The sequence below is a fragment of the Euprymna scolopes genome, chromosome 2, assembly GCF_053919585.1.
Source record: "Euprymna scolopes isolate OS-2025 chromosome 2, ASM5391958v1, whole genome shotgun sequence".
In the NCBI taxonomy this organism is placed as follows: Eukaryota; Metazoa; Mollusca; class Cephalopoda; order Sepiida; family Sepiolidae; genus Euprymna; species Euprymna scolopes.
In genome coordinates, this window is record NC_136483.1 from 120,858,225 (window position 1) to 120,878,385 (window position 20,161).

General features: G+C 35.3%; 1 protein-coding gene across 1 annotated transcript in view; it reads left to right on the forward strand.

Annotated features, from left to right (window-relative positions):
- Positions 1-20,161, forward strand: part of LOC145295620 (uncharacterized) — a 112,940-nt gene that overhangs the window by 82,445 nt on the left and 10,334 nt on the right. The gene's annotated exons all lie outside the window — the stretch shown is intronic.

The following is a 20,161-nucleotide window of genomic DNA, read 5'->3' on the forward strand; positions in this document are numbered from 1 at the left end:
AAAATTGCCTCCTGCGTATAATGAGTAACATATTCTGCTTCACAAGTAGAAAGGGCAACAATTTGTTGCTTTTTAGTTTTCCAAGATATCATAGGTCCCGTCTTTGACAGTCTAAAACAATACCCTGCTATACTCTTTCTATCCTTAGAGTTAGCCCAATCTGAATCCGAAAAGCCTTCTAAATTTAGAGGATATGTAGATTTTTTAAATCTTAAAGATTGTTCCTTGATTCCTTTTAGGTAACGAAGGATTTGTTTTGCACGATTAAGGTCTTTAATTGTCGGTTTCGATAAGTTTTGAGATAGCTTTGTTACAGTGTAACATATGTCAGGCCTTGTTGCGGTCATCAAGTAGATGATGCTCCCTACCATTTCCCTGTATATTCGGTTATCTATGAATTTTGTTTCGGTCCCTATATTTTTATTTATGTCCATTTCGATGGGAGTTGAACGTGGCTTACAATCTTGCATTCCGAACGTGAGCAGAATTTTCTCAATGTATCGTGATTGGCTCATAGTTATAGTTTCATTTTCACAGGTAAATTTTATACCGAGGAACCATGACAGTCGTCCAAGATCGGCCATTTTAAATTTTTTATTTGATTCATTTTTAACATCTCTTAAACTGTTGTCACAGTTTGAAGCGAGTAATACATCGTCAACCCAAAAAACCAAAATCAACAATTTATTACCTACATTTTTGGTATACATGCACGCGTCTACGGGACATTGTTTGAATTTCTGTTCTATTAAATAATTATGGAGTGTTAAATTCCAATTGTGTGCACTTTGTTTTAGTCCATATAACGATTTATTTAATTTCCACATCCAATTTTTATTTTTCATTTTTCTCTGTAGATTTCACAGTCAATCGGAGCATTTAAATAAGCATTTTTTACATCCATTTGATGTATTTTTAAATTGTATTGAATGGCAAGTTGTAATAAAATTCTAATTGTCGTTAAATTTGTCATTGGTGAAAATGTTGTACAATATTCCACTCCAGGAATTTGTGAGAAACCTTTTGCCACAAATCTTGCTTTAAAAGTTTCACTGCCAGAAGCTGTGATTTTTTTGGAAAAAACCCAGTGTGAAGAAATCATATTTTTATCTGTTGGTTTTGCCACTATTTCGTATGTGTTATTTTCAGATAAAGCTTTCAATTCGGATGCCATAGCTTGTTCCCATTCTTGGTGATTTGCTGAATTAATCGCCTCATTATAACTTTCCGGTGCGCTGTTCAACAAATAACAGTAATCCACGGCGTAATCTTTTATCTTTTCAATTTGTAAGCAGTCTGGCCTTTTTCCCTCCCTTATTGGGTATCGACGTGTCTGGTTACTATTTTCGTCAGAAGTACTGTAATTGTCGTCGTTATTAATATTTTCATTGTGATCGATTAAGATGCTAGGCAATATTTCACGTTTTTCATTCACTGGATCGCCATTTTTTAAATTTAATGTATCCTTGAATTTTACACATCTAACCCTTTTTATGGCATTTTGAGCTGCGAAGTAGATTAAGTATGCCGGGCTATTTTTATCATAACCTACGAAAGTACCTTTTTCGCTTTTAGTATTTAGTTTACTGGTGTTTTCTGTAAATGCAAAACAATCAGAACCAAATAGATGCATTCTGTTAAATTTAGGTTTTACACTGCAAAACGCTTCATACGGCGTTTTTCCTAGCCTCTTATTGAACAATCTATTTCTGATATATGCTGCTGCCATTAAAGCGTATATCCATAAACTATGCGCTAATTTCAATTCGATAAGTAGGCATCTTGTCATCTCAAAAAGGGTTCGCCATGCCCTTTCAGCTGTGCCATTTTGAAAGGGGACTTGTTTTTCGTGTTTTATTTATGTATTTTGTCTGTATTCTCCTGTCTTATCCGTCCCCCCCCATGCTACAAAGTAAACAATAAAAACAAACAAAATGCCGGAAACTAATGATAAAAAAAAAAAAAATGCCGGAAATTATTCTCTATTAGAGTAGATAAACTTAGGACTTTATTTAAGTAGTATACTTCATATATACTATTACTGCAAGCTTGCCTGTATTGAAAATGCTTGCTTCCTTGCTGGCCAATCAAACCATCTAATATTGGTAGCCTTATGTTCCAGTACATTCGAAATATAATACAGTGCAAAGAAACAGTTACTCATGAAAACGAACCTCCTAAAGTAAAACCTTCAACTTCAATAATTATCTAAACTCGAATGTAAATTAATATTAAGCCGACTTTACAAATTGATAATTGTTAATTATTGGATTTTAATTAATTATAAGGTGAAACTCTAATGATTCAAACTCGATAGATAATGACAAACTTCCACCCATTAATATGGGAGGGGAGATTATCATCAAAAGTGTCCTGAATTGTTAACTTAGCACCGGACTTACTACTTAGATATAAATAAGTCACTTGTACCCCCCCTTTTTTTTTTCTTTTTAAATGGAGAGTAGATAATACAGTGGATGTGTTATCGGCAGCTCCAGTAACTCTCGCTTCTCCTTTTTTTGTCCCTCAGTCCTCATTCAATACGTGATTTTTCTGACAAAGGGTGAAGAAAAAGCTGCTTAAAGGTCGGTAGTACTTGGTGACCAGTAGTCTGAGATGTCGGAAATTTTTCTGTGTCTGTCTGTCCTTGTGGCCATGTCACTAGTAAGGGTGCTGGAGGTAAACGTTTTCTCTGGGCTGACGTTATCCGCCTAATAGTCAGGGACCCGAACCTTGGATTAACCACTAAGGAGGCTGTCCTATCAGCAGGTGCAAAGTACTGGGACTGCTGTATTGCCATTTGGTGAGTGGATCTGGACCATGCAGTGGTCTCTGGTGGGGCCTCTCGATGCCATACTAGTGGGTAATTGTTACGGCTTTACCTTTTCGTGTGCTACAAAAAAAAAAATTTTCCTGTCTTTTTCTTTCTTATTTTTCCTCTCTGTACTGCTCTAACCAAGTATGCCGACCTATTCCACAAATCCCAAAACCTCAACATGAAATATCTCCAGAATAAAAACTCGATTAAACCTAGAACCCCATCTTCCAACGTAGACCCCTACTACCAGGTCTCCTTCTCCAACATCAGGGGTCTACGTTCCAACCTTCCAGAGGTTGAAACCCAATTACAGGAGACGAAACCGGACATATTATTTCTAAGTGAAACTGGAATAGGGCCGACCACTTCCCTAGATGAGTTCATAATTAACAGATACTCTAATTTAACAGCTAAATCTGACACCCAAGATCGCCATGGGCATGGAATATGTGCCTACATTAAGGATGGCTTCCCGTGTGGCAGGGATATCTCTAGAGAAGATCCTAATTTACCCTATATGTGCTTCAGGGTTGCACTTGCTAACACCACTGCATTTATATTTGCCCTCTATAGGCCCCACAACAGCGGAGTTACTATCTTTAAGAGCATATCTGAGAAAATAGACCACATACTGTCTTCACATCCCTCGGCTAACATCCACATCTGTGGTGACTTCAACGTCCATGACGTGGAATGGCTGACCCATTCAAATAAGACAGATGATGAGGGGAGGTTTTGTTATGATTTTGCCATTGCTTATGACCTCACTCAGATTGTTCGCGAACCCGCCCGTGTGCCCGATACACTCGGTTAATATGCAAGCCTCCTAGACCTTTTTCTCTCAACTTCCCCTGAGCTATGTTCATGTTCTGTTCATTCTCCTCTAGGATTCTCCGACCACTCCGTCGTATCAGTTAAGATAAAAACGAAATGTAAGAAGCCCTCAGACGTACCCCTCCACCATACTGTATACCGATACTCTATGGCTGACTGGGATAGCTTCCGTACATTCATATCTGATTTACCTCTGCACTCCATGTTTAAAAAGGAAGTGTCCTCTATAGTATCAGATCTGACCGAATGGTTAATTGTAGGCATAGACCATTCATGCTATCTAAAAAAATCCAACAAAAACCTAACAGCCAGCCATGGTTCTCCCCAGAATGTGCTGCTGCTATTGTGCACAGAAATCACTTTTTCCATAGCTACCAACGTAATAGATGTACTGAGACTAAAGCTGCTTTTAGGACTGCCAGCAACCACTATAAAAGAGTAATAAAAAATGCAAGAGAGCTATATGCCCAGTCTGTTAAATCCAAGGTAGCTGATCAGCGGCTTGGTTCCCACCAGTTTTGGCAAATAACAAATAGGATCCTGAACAGAAGTGTGCATTCTATCCCAACCATTATCAATGGACCAGAGCTCATCTTGTCAGCGTCAGACGAGGCCAAACTATTTGCAAAGAACTTTGCAGCTAATTCTACCCTATGCGACGAAGGCCATCAACTCCCCATATTTCCTCCTATAACACAGAACAAGCTAGGTAACATAAAAATATCCGTGCATGAGGTCGCCAAGCTAATCAAGAACCTAGATTCCAGTAAAGCAACTGGCCCTGATGGCATCCCAATTATAGTGTTAAAAAAGCTTCAACCAGAACTTGCTCCCATACTTACGAAACTATTTAAGCGCTGCCTTAAGGAGAAGTGCTTTCCGACTCCCTGGAAGACCTCATCAGTTTGCCCTGTATTTAAGAATTCAGGTGATAAGTCATCTCCCTCTCAGTACAGACCAATAAGTCTCCTGTGTGTTATGAGTAAGTTGCTGGAATCCATATTAAATAGAGAAATAGTCAACCACCTCAGCAGGAATAACCTTCTTAGTGACACACAATATGGTTTCCGCTCTGCAACATCTACCGCAGATGTGCTGACGGTTATATCCCACAGGATTAGTGAATCTCTTGACAAAGGCTTCCTTTCTAGGGCAATTGCTCTTGACATATCAAAGGCCTTCGACAAGGTATGGCACAAGGGTCTACTTCACAAGATTTCCAGCTACGGTATAATTGGAAATGTTTTCTCGATCATTAAATCATTTCTCTCCGATAGGCTCATAAGAGTAGTGATAGATGGACAAAAATCGGAGGCCTGCAATATAAATGCTGGAGTCCCTCAGGGGTCAATCCTGGGCCCAACTCTCTTCCTGATCTACATCAATGACCTCCCTAAACACGTACTTAAATCATTCGTTGACATCTATGCTGATGACACGACCATCTACGGCAACACATCAAAGGCTGTAAATGACAAAGTTCTCTCTAATTCTCTCTCCTCTGATCTCGAGCGCGTGGTTCAGTGGGGGAAGATGTGGCTGGTTACCTTTAATGCATCCAAAACCAAACTCCTATCCTTACATCATCAACGCTCTGATCCCCATCTGGCATCAATTGTGATGGATGGCTCTCGTCTGGGTGAGGCCCCGTGTTTTGACAAGCTTCTGGGTTTGACCTTTACTCCTGATCTGAAATGGAACACATACATCAAGTCTGTTGCCAAGGTCGCTGGAAAGATGGTGGGATCCTTCTACCGCTCCAGAAGATATCTCACTACTGATGCAATTCTCTATCTATATAAAAGCCAAGTACATCCAAGGATGGAATACTGTTGCCATATCTGGGCAGGAGCTGCTAAAAACAGCCTATCCTGCCTTGACAGAGTACAAAATAGACTTCGTAGCTTAGTGGGGGATGCCCTTTTCTCTACCCTGCAACCTCTCTCCCACAGAAGAGACGTTGCGAGCCTATCCTTGTTTTATCGTTATTTCCATGGTAGGTGCTCGTCTGAACTCCAATCTCTGGTCCCCCCTCGCCAATCTTTCACGGAAAACACCCGTCTAGCTGAATCCACTGTGAAAAATTTCCCCCACTCTATATCTGTGCCTAAATCAAAACGTAGATTCCATGAACAAAGCTTCTTTCTTAGAACTGCACGCCTGTGGAACTCTGTTCCGTCTGCCTGCTTCCCACCGGACTACAACCTGGATGTGTTCAAGTCCAACTTTAACAAATTCCTAATGAACCGCCTCCTTAAGTAAACACTTCATCAAATCTCCACACTAACATAATGTACTTGCAATAACCCTTATCCCTGAGTGGCTTCCGGGCCTTGATAAGTGGTGATCACTGTGTAAAAAAAAAAAAAAAAAAAAAAAAAGAGTACAGCGCCGATTTCTCGTGTTTAATACGGTGGTTAATTAATAGAAGTTCAAAGTCTTTACTAGTAAATTCAGTCCCATTGTCTGAGCGAATACATTTTACTAAACCGTACAGGGCAACATCAGCTAAATATTTCTTAGTGGCGAGGATAGTGTCGGATTTGTTTTTTAGAAAATAAACCATAATTAAACTGGAAAAATCATCAATAAAGTTCAAAACGTACCTTAGATTATTTCCCCCCATCGGGCTGATCGGACCTGCTAAGTAACAATGCACAAGTGAGAGAATTTTTGTAGCTATTTTGTCTGGCGTTCGGCTTTTATCTTTTGTCATTTTCCCCTGTGCACACACATCACAATTTGGGAAATCGTCTGAAGGTATTATTTTCATGCCTTCGACTACATTTGGTAATTTTTAAATATCAGCTGTATTGCAGTGTCCTAGAATTTTATGCCAGGTTTCTAAGTCGTGACAGGCAGTTTTTGAGGGAACCATACTTTTTAAATGTCAAATACTGTTCCATTGGGGTATGTAAATTTTGATGTATTTTGGCCAAATTGTATATTCGCGCGTTGTTTAATTGCAGCCTGCACGGAAAATATGTCTTACTTAAATGTAGGTATGAACAGAGCATTGTTTAGAATACCTTAGATTTCGCCTTTATTATTTTTTAGGGATATTTTAGCATCGCCTCTTTTCAAGACTATATCATTTATTTGACTACTGTCGGCAAGTTCGACAAAATGACTTTGAGAATTAAAGTTTGAATCAAAATTAATAAAATCAGATTCCTTGGTGATAACGTGCGCTGTAGCACCGCAATCTACAAGGAGATTTTTACCGTGTGTGGTATTGTCAAAGTTACATGTGAATAGAAATGTATGTTCTTCCTCAAAGTTCTCAACATTTTTTTAAGGAGTCCATTTTAGAGCGTTTATATCGACATTGGAAACTTTTGTGGTTGGGTCATCCACAATTATAGCAGATAATTTTATTCTTTTTCTTGGGAAAATTACTTTTGGGGAATATGTTGCGGTGAGGTGCGTAATTTGGTGGTGCTTACTTTCGAGAAGCATTTTTGAACTTCATAATATTGCTGGAGTTATTATTGTCCACGAGCATATGATTAGTCTCTTCGTAACTGTGCAATGCCACTTTAAATTCGCTGAAATTTATGGGTTTGTCTTTCTGAGTTATAACAGTTGTAAATGGTTTAAAATCGGCTCGAAGTCCCTTGAGGGTCATTGATATCAACAAGCTATCACTTATTATTTCACTTGAGAGTTTTAAGGCATTGGCGGTTGTTTCTGCCCTTATAACGTAGTCGGTTATCGTTTCATCCTCGTTACGTTTCAAAGACGTTAATTCTGTATATAGGGATATTATTTTTGGTTTCCCTTTTGATAAATAATGTTCTCTTAATATGTTCAATGCTTTCCTCCCATCATCCAATGCGTCTCTTATAATCAGAGACAGACTTCTATCGTCTAAACATTGAATCAGTTCTGCAAAAACAGTCACGTTTTTTTCGAGAAATTCGGGGTCGTTTGGATTTTCTGTTGTAGATTGTATGACTTTGTGTAGTTTTCGAATCCTTAGATATCCCAGAAATTTTACCTGCCACAATTCGAATTTAGATTCCGATCCGTCAAAGAAAAGACGTGGCTGGGCGCATAACCTGTTAAGTTTTGAGACATTGTGTTGAACAAAGATCGCGGCGTAGTTCAGATCAGTAACCAAGATGGCGACCAAGAATCAAATGCGGTCCGTGGCGTAGTAAATGGCGAACTGATTGAATCCAAAATTCAACAATTTTTATAATAATTTTGGGATGTTTTCATTGGTTGTTTAGCACAGCCGTTGGTTATAAAAATGATTGGCGAATCCATTCGTCTCATACCCCCATTAGCACTCTGTTATTGAGGACATATTGGCTTTTTGAGTTACGAGAATACTCTTCTCCAACTCAACAGAATAGGGGTTTTAGATCGCCATTGTTCTGTTGCTCCTTGATTAGCATTCGCTGTGGCATGGATAAACCAGGTTTAGGTGCTACCACAGGTCTCAGGTGTTTTCTATCCAATGATCTGTCCTCTATGTTTCCCTTCTCTGTCGCTCTACTCCTTGTGGTAACCCTTATGGGTGTTTTATTTTGGTATTTATTGATATCATTTCCCAATATCATGGACACAGCAGTCATTGGTAAATCATTGATTACCCCTATTGTGGCCTCTCCCGAGTACCAGTCTGATACGAGGTGGACCTTAAATAACGGGACTGTTATTGGTTTGTTTCCTATGCCCTTTAACGGAATCGATCTGCCTACAGCTCTCACTGTTTCCTTGGGCATCTGTTTTCTTTTCAGTAGGGATTGGGATGCACCCATATCCCTGAGAATGTTGATGGGTTCCCCTCGACTCTCTTTATCTCAGGCGATATATCCCCTTAATATGAAGGGTTTATATCTTATCTATTTCCTGGGATATCACCCCTTGTAGTTTGCCTGGGATGTTCTGATTCATCTCTGTGAATCGTTTTGCCTGACATTTCACAGCTACATGACCCGACTTTCCACAGTTGAAGCATACTATGGGTCTCGTTTCCCATCCCAGTACTGGTCGGTTGGTTGTGTTGAGAGAGTTTCTGATAGGTGCCCACGGATTGTCGTTATTTGTACAACGCTCCCTAGCCTGTGAATGCATAAGTCCTTCGGGTTTTGCCCTGCTTCTATTATGAATCAATGTTTACTCGTTGGCTGACGTGGCTATATCGAGTGCAGTTTCAACCTTTTTGTCGGCTAGGTGCATCCTCATGTCATCGGGTATACAGTTTTGAAATTCCTCAATCAACAGGATTTGTTTCAACCTGTCAAAGTTACCCTCTACATTCTTGGCATTGCACTACTGATCAAAATAATTCTCTTTTAATTTAGCAAACTCTATGTATGTTTGTACCTTGCTTTTTCATAAGTTCCTAAACTTCTGTTGGTAAGCTTGTGGGACGAGCTCATACTCTTTCAATATGGCCACTTTCACTATCTCGTAATCGGCGCAGTCTTCCGACAGAAGTGCTGCATACGTCTTTTGGCCCTTACCGTTCAATACTGTCTGCAAAAGCATTGCCTAGCATTCTCTCGGCCAGTTGATGTTTAGGACGGTCCTCTCAAAATGTGCGAAGTAATCATTGACTTCTTTCCCCACAAATTTCGGGACTAGGCACACCTGTTTTGTCATATCAAATCTGTTTCTGTCTTCTCATGGCTGATGAGCTATATTCAGTTCGCTCATTCTCTGCTCTTGCTCGATTCAAGCTTTCTCTATCTCCATTTTCGCCATTATTCTCGTTTTTTGTAATTCGACTTGATCAGGCGTCATGGTCATCTTCTCTGCTAGTAATTCTTCCAGCGTTTCTTCCCTGAAGATGTCATTATCTACCATGTGTTCGTCTATTATTTTCTTATCAAGTGACTTTTTCTCATAGCTCCTCTAACCTCCAAGTCTAGTTTTTTCCCTATTATGATTAATTCTTCTTTCTTGAACCTATATAACCTATCTGGGGATGGATTTTCTATGAACTCGTCGATGTCCGTCATTCTGCCTTATTTGTCCGTGTACAATGTTCAGGTATTCAAATGAAGATTATTATTCAAGCAAGGCGGGGGGGTGGGGGTCACACTTGTTTGGCGTGTAACTGATCCTCCGGCGGTCCCCTATATGCTTCGTGTGTACTGATCCTTCGGGCGAGCCCCCATGTAATGGTTTTTGGGACTAGCCCAAGGGTTTGACATATATTGGGATCCCGGATGGAAATCCCATGCGGCGGTAACCCAAGGCTAAGAATTTCAAGGGGAAATTCTCCTCCCAAACGCATGTTGTAAGATAAAAAAAAAATATGCAGCATGCCAGTTGTAACGATATCACAACCAAATGCCACGTGCCGAGATTCGAACCAGCATTATCGTCATGAAACACCTTAATGACATGCACGGTTAATAATTAGAATAAGGCAATAAGAATGACAATGACACAATCGGGTATGAACGTACTAGAAATACATTAATTTATTTACATGAGTGTAATACAGGTGGATGCAAAAAAAAAAAGATAAAACAACAATAATGCATTTGGGGGTGCAGACAACATTACGGGTTGAGATGAGGAGGGGGGTGAGCGATAATAAGGTTTATTCATGGAGATGTATTGTCTCTTTCCCCCTTTTTTTGAACGAAAATCAAGTTACAGTTAATGTTCAGAATCAGACAGTAATATGTTTTCTTCTTTCTTTACACATGGAAAGAAGTCAATTTATGTATAGCTAAAATAACATTTGAGCATAAGGATATGGGATTGGGTTGAGCGGATTGGGGAGAATGAAAATTGGAGGATAGTTAGCTCTGTTAGTGTTAGTGATAGTGTTCCTGTCGAGTGTGCGTTGTTAACATAAATGTCCTTTCTCTCCTTTGTCACCGTTTTTTTTTTTTTTTTTTACTCAACATTATCCCTAACGCATGATTTTTCGGTATATAGTCTTCCATTGGAGGGATATTCATCTCCAAGAATAATATTCAGCCAAGGTAAATCCAAGCTTTGAGTTGATTTCCCTTTTTAGTCCGTTGGCGATCCGGTTTAAGTGGGCTGTATTTTATTCACCTCTGCAACTTTCTACGCTGGTGTTCAACTCCATTTTCTCAGGAGCAATGATTTCACGAAGTGTCCTCGTTGCTTGCAGCAGCCCAACTGAATTTCCTGCTCAAATCTTCTGTCCACATGTTTCCTTCTGAGTTGGTTGTGGGTTGGAGTTTCTGTCTGCCTCACATCCGTTCACATTCGCCATCTCCTCACAAGGCAGTGGGATGGGGTGGGGATTCTTGTCTCAGTGACTTCCTTGTGAGTGGAATGAAAAGAGGGTGGGGTGGGTTGTCTATTTCGACTTGGTTTTCAATCGTCGCTGCTTGACAGGTGTGGGTTGGGGAATGGGGTGTCTGCTTGACTAATACATACATTTATTATGACATAAGGAGAAAGGGGGTGTATAGTCTTTTCTTATAACAATATATAATATAAAAGTGAGCTTGTCAGTGTGTGTGCAAAATGTCTTTACTAAACTGTTCTCTAAAGAAATTAAACGTTCTAGCACAGACATGCTTATATATATATATATATATATATATATATATATATATATATATATATTGTTACACATGCGATAAAAGGGGGGAGGAAATTTACGACAAAAGCACATCCATCATTATCTTTGTAACACATTATCAAAGGAGGGGGGGGGGAGATAAAAGGGGAATTTATGGGAAAGCAAAATCCAAGTATTTATCGCACATGTGACACAGGTAAAAAAAAAAAAACAAGGCCTAGAGACACGAACACAATTGCGAGAAATAAAAACGAACACAGACACCAGTGATAATATTTCAAAGTTAATTTTATTATAAAATTTTAAACTATGGTAGGGAGTGGGGATGAGACTAAGTAGAAATAAAAGAAACGGATTACGAGGGTGTGAAAGGGGTATGTTGATATAATATCTGCAAATGCCGATGAGAAATATAACTATACAAAAAACCCCACCAATATCAACAAATACAATAGCAAAATGAACTCATATAATATATGAAAGAGAGAATTATTCAGAAACACACTTATAGTTTTTATTTTTATTTTTATTTTTTCCCCTTTTGTTTTTTGTTTTTTTCTGCGTGAAGTTTGACCTTCACCTTCATTTAATTTGCTTCGGACGACAGTTCGTAACATGTGATATTCCTGTATAGTATCCATCCAATGTTTCGGTTGTTTTGGAGTGCTGTGTCCCTTGTGCTTGTGGAGTTGACATTCTATTTTTTGATGACGCCGGCTTGTTCTCCCAGGCATTATCTTTTTCTTTCGTTGTTGATGGAGGGGAGGATGTCGACATTGGTTCGTTCTCTGTCGTTTGGTGAAGTGGAAATTTGTGTTGTACCAAAATGTCTCTTTCCCTCTCTCTCCCTCTCTTCTCTATACATTTCTTATCCCTCTCTTTTCTTTGTTGCTTAGCAACTAGCAGGGGTCATAAAGCATGTCGTTGACCAAAATGACCCGGTCAACTCACTAGCTTGTGTGCTAAACGTCTTTCTCACATCTCTCTTCTATACTGTCTCTTTCTCTTTCTCTCTTTAGGTTTAGCCTCTTCCTCTTTCTTTTATACTGTCTCTATCTCTCTCGCTTTTTTTTTTCTTTGTTCATTTTGCCTCAGCGACAAAATATGAAAAATAACAAAGAAAACGATACATTTCTCGTTGGCTTAAAATTAAATATTTAAATTTTCATTTAAATACATCATCCAATTTAAGGATTATGTCACAATAAGGCATGTCAGTGTGCTAGGACGTTTTCTTCCTAAATTCTATGCAATTATGCACAATGTAGAAACTAGGCATAAAAAGAATTAAGTGTAATAGTTAAATGAAACCAATTTCATAAAAATATAATAATTAATTAATGAATGCTCGTTTTTTTTGAAGGAATATGCAAATTAGTTAACCTTCATGAAGTTGCTCGCATATACATGACTGAGTATATTCATAGTTTGTTTTAATAATTTTTAAATAGAAATAGTAGGCTTTTAATATCAATGTCAGAGTGAGAAAAAAAACTCAACTTTATAATTATATAGATGACCTGGTGTCAAAGTGTAGTGTATTAGTAAATATTTTATAGGGAGAGAATATAATTACTACCCTCCATTCTGTAGAACACCTCTCTATGTGAATATAATGCAGTTTGAACTTATTACTTTTTTTCACTTTCTAGCAAAGTGTTATTTTTAGGAATTGGTCAAATTAGGCATGCAATACATAAATTTACATACAAACATTATCAAACATCATTAAACTGGTTAAAAATGAAGTTTTAGAGACTCCACTATAAATTATATAATTGGAGTATGTGGACAGAATGACAGAAATATAGAATGATATAATATTTATACAAATTATTTAAAAACTATATGTTGATGCAATATATATATTTATACTGTCAGTTTTTAAACTTATCATAAATCTATGATGTTACGTCAGAGCTATAATTATTTTTTGATAATGTTTTAAGATTTATTCATAACACATTTCAAGTAGCTCAGATCATAGAATATTAAAGAAAATCTCAAGGTTTCAATTTAATTTCCAGTTATGGCATCTGCATTATTTGTTGTGAATTTACTTCTTTTTTTTTTTTTTTTTTTTTTTTTTTTGTAGAAATGTAAAATATTGCACATATGCTATATGCAATATTTTCCATTTCTAAAATAAGTTTGGGTATTTGTTTAAAAAAAATTGTGGCAGACAGACACAGAAAATCTCACTTTGATGAGTTAATATAATTCTTTCCGTACATTGAAAGAATAATGTAGTAGCACACGTATATTGTCTTAGTTAAGTCTTTAACAAGCACACATATAGTGTCTTAGTTAATGCTGTGTTTGCAGCTAAAGATGAGAAGAAAATGTTTTTCAAAAAGAAACTAAGTTAAATTTATTAAACTGAGTTTAATTTCTTTTAGTTGCCTTTGTTTACACTAATTAGCCGAATGGATCTGATAAATCAGTACAGGTATAAGAACATACAGAAAAAGAACTAATTATTTTCCTGATAACAATTTAATGAAAACTTAGAGTTGCTGAGACAGAATTTTGAGGAAATTCTCTACATATTACAGCAACATTGGGGGGGGGGGGAACTAGAATTTGCATCTTTGAAATATTTGCTTTGAAATTCAGCACATCAGCTGTCAAACGCCATATCAAACTGATACTCCCCTTTTGTCTTGGAACAACTGTGACGTTTTCAGGGATTGACCATGATGTTGCTTTAACGGCATTGCACTGCATGTTGTGAGGCAAGAGTTTTGCTTCAAATCCAACTTCAGTTGCAACAAGAATAGTTTTCAGAAATTCTCAACTGCAGCTAGTGCCGTGTTCATCGGACTTCAAACAAGATTTCTTTGCAACATCAATTAAAAAAGTGGATGCGTTGTTATTAGATGCTAATATTGTATTGCTGTTAATGTCATCTGCATTATTTTCTTCTTAATTATGAGTCTTTTGCCAACAAACCATGAAGCTGTTGCTTCTGATCTGACTTTTTTTTCTACACAGAATTAACTATTGAGATTCTTAGCTTCAATGTATTTGGAGTCATTGCTTTTTCATTTAAGACATAGTTGATCCAGTTTGGACTTGTCTGATGGTGTAGATGGTGTAGTATGTGTTATATCACTGTTTAATGAAGCACTGCCTGCTCTGTCAGAGTACATACTCCTGTTGATCAGGACAGATGCAGTGTGATATGATCGTTTCTCATTTCTATCAAGATTGCTGTATTCACTAGTGAATGAGCCTTTTAGGTGACTGATGTTCCCCCCCCCCTTCATAAGAGATATTTTTTGTGGTCCTGAAAAAAGATGATAGCAAGGGTATTTATTGGCAGTTATTCAATAAATTTATGTCATTGCAATACTTCAATGAAAGTGTTAAGTATAAAAAATGGATGAAAAAATTAGCCTTTTCTGCTAATTTATGACAGCTGTGTAGGTTTATGTGTGTGTAATCTAACAAAATATGCATAAAAGCTTGCACTGAGTAGACAAGAGAGACGGTATAATTTTACAAAAATGTACTAATAATATCAAAATAGCCAAAACACAAGATTTGTTTTTAAACATTGTAAAATTGGAGGGTCAAATTTGATTTTTATCCAGAAATACATATTGAAGCTTGCTGAGATTGGTTGAAAAGGCCTGAAATGTTATTTTAATGAGTCTGATGAGTAAAATAGATAAATTGCCTATCCCCACTCAGGCAAATTTTTATTGAAAATTAAAAAATCAGGCAAAAAAAAATTATCATTTTCTGTACTAGTGAACTAAATACACTACGAAGCTCAGTAGTATCTGTGGTAGGTCTTATGGGTATTTTTGTGCATATTTGACCGTTACTGTCTCATTTGGGTTGTATATCTCTTACCAAGAAGAAAATGGGCTTAGAAGAACTACTTCTTTTACTTTTTTGATGAAAGATTTGATTTTTTGGAAACGGTAGAAAATAAAAACCATACATATTCTGAAAATAGAAGTATTTGTTGTGATAAAAATCAGAGAGAGGATAAAATTCCTTTAAACGGGATGTTTTTTATGAAAGTGGCAAAAAACATAAAAATATACCAAATTTAGACATGAATTCGATTTAATTGTGAACTGAAATTTACTGTTCACTAATTTTCTTTTCTTCTTAATCAGAACCATGTTTAGGGTGAAGGAGAAAAATAGTTGAAAAGTGTATGCAGACTATCAGATGCAATAAAAACAAGTCAGTTGTGAAACTGCATATCTTTGCCTAGCAATGTAAGAATCGGTCAAGGCTTATTTGAACAGAACCAAGGTTATTGCCACAAGTGTGACATTCACTTTTTCTGTGATCTTGATCTTTGACCTTGATATTCCAAAATAAAATTGATTCTAAATGCGGCCTGAAGTTCTATCATTAGTTTAAAATTTATAAAAATAAATTTTAAGATATAAATAAAATAAAAGTCAGCTTTGCTGTTTATGAATGTCCTATGTGATAGATTCGACAATATATTGTTATAAACCCCTGAATGCAATATTTGATTCCATATAAAAATTTATTCTAGAAAAATTGTTTTATCTTTGTACAGAGTTTTGTTTTCAATTGCACCATCAGACATACACGCACATATATTATGACACACACTTGAGTAATTCCATTGTCCTACTCGACACTGAATTACATACCAGACATATATCTTTTTAAGAGAGTGATGAACTGACTCGCGGAAATTTAGGTGACCAATGGTCAAAATAAGTAGCAGTTTGCATAGGTGTGTTGGGGGGACAGAGAATGTTCTTGATTACAGTGTTAACAGGATGTTGATTCATTTGTTGTTTGTTGTTATTTTTAGACAATGATTCTATACTATCGGTTCTATCAAAAGACTTTTTCTTATGTTTCTCTCTCTCATATATATATATATATATATATATATATATATATATATATATGTGTGTGTGTGTGTTAGCTTATCCATGTCCCAGCATTGCCCTAGAAATCAGAATAAGTGACAAAATTTCAATCTCTAAGCCCAACCTAAAATTAATGATGAATACATGATAATGATGTAAGTAGTATTGATACGAATAATAACAAAAAATTTAATACTTCGACTATTACTACTAATAGTAACAACATTACTAATAGTAATACTGAGAAAAATATAATCCAAATAATAATAATGATACTACAGATAGCAATATTTAAAATGATACTAATACTAATAAAAATAATCCTAAAGATAATGTTAATAACAGTAAGGAAAATAATAATCATAAAAATAATTGTAACAATTGATAATATTAAAATCGATAAGAATAGTAATAATATAACAAAATAGTAATAATAGAAGAAAAAGAATACTACTACTACTACTACTACTAATAATAATAATAATATAAATGTAGAAAATCAAAATAGTATTATTAATAAAAATATTAACAATAATAACAATATTTAAATCCCCAATGACATCAACATCAACAATAATAATAAATTTATAATGTCAGCATCCACTGGATGAGTGTAAAGTGGACTAGGGCCTTAGGAAGGCGTATTGCCACTCAAATTCTAGTGAAGACCAATGGTCATTGCTAGAAGTCAATAGCAAGTGGCTGTTGTGGTGATGCAAATTCATTTGCAAAGATTATCGAAAGAGGTGGAAAGTATTGGAAATCTGGGGAGACTTGTTTTTACCCAGATTCCTGGGAACACCACCAGTTGTGAACAATTTTTGATGTTGACCTGTGTGCAAAACTCCTAGTGAGTAAATGATGATGATGATGATGATGATGATGCTCGATTATGAGTTAGCAGAAAATGATGTTAGGCCAAATTAGGTTCCGGATATAGAAATCCTTGTTTTGGGTCGCTTACCCTTGTACTTTGATAATTGTTAGGTGAAGAATGGTTTGATAAGTAATCTTGCGTGATGAAAAAATAATGTTATTTGAAAAGCCGTTTTTAACATGGAAGAGCCTTTGTTAACTATTATGTGTTCAACAAATAATTTAGAAACTGAAATACTCTTCTAAAGTTATATTACAAATGAAGATTAATATCAGGATAATATATATACATAATAATATTGATATTTTCCGGTTACAGAAACAAACTGGAGTTTAAATAATTTGAGGTAAAAACAGAAACTGACTGAAACTAAATACAAAATCAACACAATACTTAATAACTCAGATTTTGTGTTATTTTATATTAATAAAAAAACAGTTTTTTCACAGGCATTTATGCAGAATACCTACCGAAGTGTTTGCAGTATATTTTCATTAAATTGTTAGTACAGAATAGTTTGAAAAGGCCTTGGCCGTATTCTGCATACCTTTTTTTAAATAAATAAAACTTAATATTTTTTTTTTTAGTTAGATAGAAATAAAAATATGAGCCATGCTTTTTTTATTATTTTTTAGATAGGATTTTCAAGTTAAATTCAATGCTTATAGTAAAAATAAAAGTAAAAATTTTCTTTTGAATAAAATAGTTCTGTTTTCGGGGGAAGGCGCTCTGTGTTGATGAAAAAAAAATGCTGTGGTCATACTCTGGTGTGAATGTCTTTGAATAAATTCAATGTTTACGGTATGTTTTTATTTTAAGTCTACAGACTCGAGATTTGACATAAGGGGTATTAATAAATTGGTTTTCAGCCAAAAATTTGGCTGTCAAAGGTTCAAAGATTTACCTTTGAAAACTCTACCAAACTCCTCTGCCAATTTTGAGTCTAAACACTTGAAATTTTAGATGTAGGTTACTTGGACATCGATCAAATTTGATTTGAGCCTAAAACAATAAATGTTAAGGGATAAAAATTGGGGTCAAAGTTTAAAAAAATTTGACCTCTGCGATCTGTACCAAATTACTCAGCCAATTTTTGATCTAAACATTTAAAATTTTACATAAAGTATATTCAGCCATAGGGCAAGCTTTTTAATCAGTTTTTGGCCGAAAACTTGGCTGCCAAGGGGTCAAAGTTCAAAAGATTTGATCTTTGCAGTTTCTAGCAAACTATTCAGCCAATTTTGGATCTAAACATTTGAAATTTTACATAAAGGGTATTCAGACATGCAGCAAGCTTTTTAATCAGTCCTTAGGCAAAAATTTGGCTTCCAAGAGGTCAAAATTGAAAGAGTTGACCGTTGCAGACTCTACCAAATTCCTTCGCCAATTTTGGGTCTAAACACTTGAAATTTTAGATGTAGATTACCTGGACATGAGTCAAACCTTTTAATATATATCTATATATATATCTCTCTCTCTCTCTCTCTCTCTCTCTCTCTCTATATATATATATATATATATATATATATATATATATATATATATATATATATATAGTCATGAATAGGGTCCGAGCAAAGCTGGACTGAACTGCTCGTAAATAATAAAAGAAAGGTTTAGTTAAGAGAAAAAAACGAATTTAATACAATAAATGATTGGATGACTAATGTTATGCATTGTTTTGCTACGGTACTCAAATAGATTTTTGATTGCAGGACCTGTTTTGTACAAATGGTTGTAAGAGACACAAAATCCCATTTTAACGTATGTAATGAAGCAAATTTAAAGTGAAAACAATGTTGGCTTCTTCTGTTTAGAGCCTCCATACATATTAGAATGTAATATAAAACGGAATGATGAAAAGAATAAAAAAAACAGCGTGCATTGTGTAAATATGTAACGTGAGTAGATGTGTATCTTCATTTTGGATGAGTAAGCAAAATAATTTATTTAAATTATGGTTCTTATATTCTTAAAAATTAAGTTAAAAGAAAGAACAATTATAATATGATATGTAATAATAGTTTTTTGTGCTTGGTTAAGTGTATTCAAAATCAACACTCCGAATGTTTTTTTGTTTTTTTTTTGAAAATACAAACTTCTATTCTGAATAGCGACTGTTTCTAATATAAATATCTGAACTATTCCATTATTTCATTAAACTAAGCATGAAAGTGAAGCGGTTAAAATTTTTAGGATAACATAGTATGTAGTAAATGGCTGTATTTAAAAAGATGAATAATATTTTGGTGGCATGTGGGTATGTATGGCTATGAATAAAAACATCCAGGCTCCATGGGAGGACTTAATTTCATGAGAATGAAACTCTTTACTACTACTTATGTATGATTATGTATTTGAGAGAGTGAGGCAAAGAGGATAAAATGTAACATTTATTAAACAGTGACGAAATGTTTTTGTGTGCAAATGTGCTGCAGTATTTGCTAGAAATGGTGAGTGTTAAAAATTTACATAGCAATTGCTTTTGTTCCCATACTGACGGAAGTTACAGGAGAAAAATCGACTTCATTTTATTAATATAGATAGAAGATATATAGTAAGTTTTGAAAATATATATGACAATTAAGTTACACAAGCTGACAAACTCTCATGAGGATGGAACATGAAAAATTCTGTGTAGCTTAATTGGCGTATATATTTTCAATATTTACCACCTAGCTCTACTCATGTATTGTATTGAAGTAAATACTGAAAATAGATACATAAAATTATATATATATATATATATATATATATATATATACACACACGCACACCTATTATTGAATTTAGGTAAAAAAAATGACACAAGACAAAAGTATGAATTTATTAAAATGTTGGATACAGTGCATAAAGGGAAAATATTGAAAGTTGTTAAATTAAAAAGAAATTATGTCTATATTTAAAAGTAGATGATGGCTCTCAGTTACATTCCTTCCTCACCAAAAAAAAAAAAAAAATTCTATTTAGGTGAATACCTTGAAAAAAACTAACTATTTTAGAATTTTGAGTTAGGTAATTAGTTTTGTATATAAACTAAATGTAAACATAAATAATGTAAAATAATCCCTTATTTCTAAACCATTCTAACTTTTTAGGGCAATTTACTAATTGTTTTTTAACTACTGGCACAATGATAAAAGTGCATGTAATCATCTAAAAAAAATATAACACAGAACTTAGGAAAAAAAATACCTGCTCTAAAACATTACAATGGTCCGGAA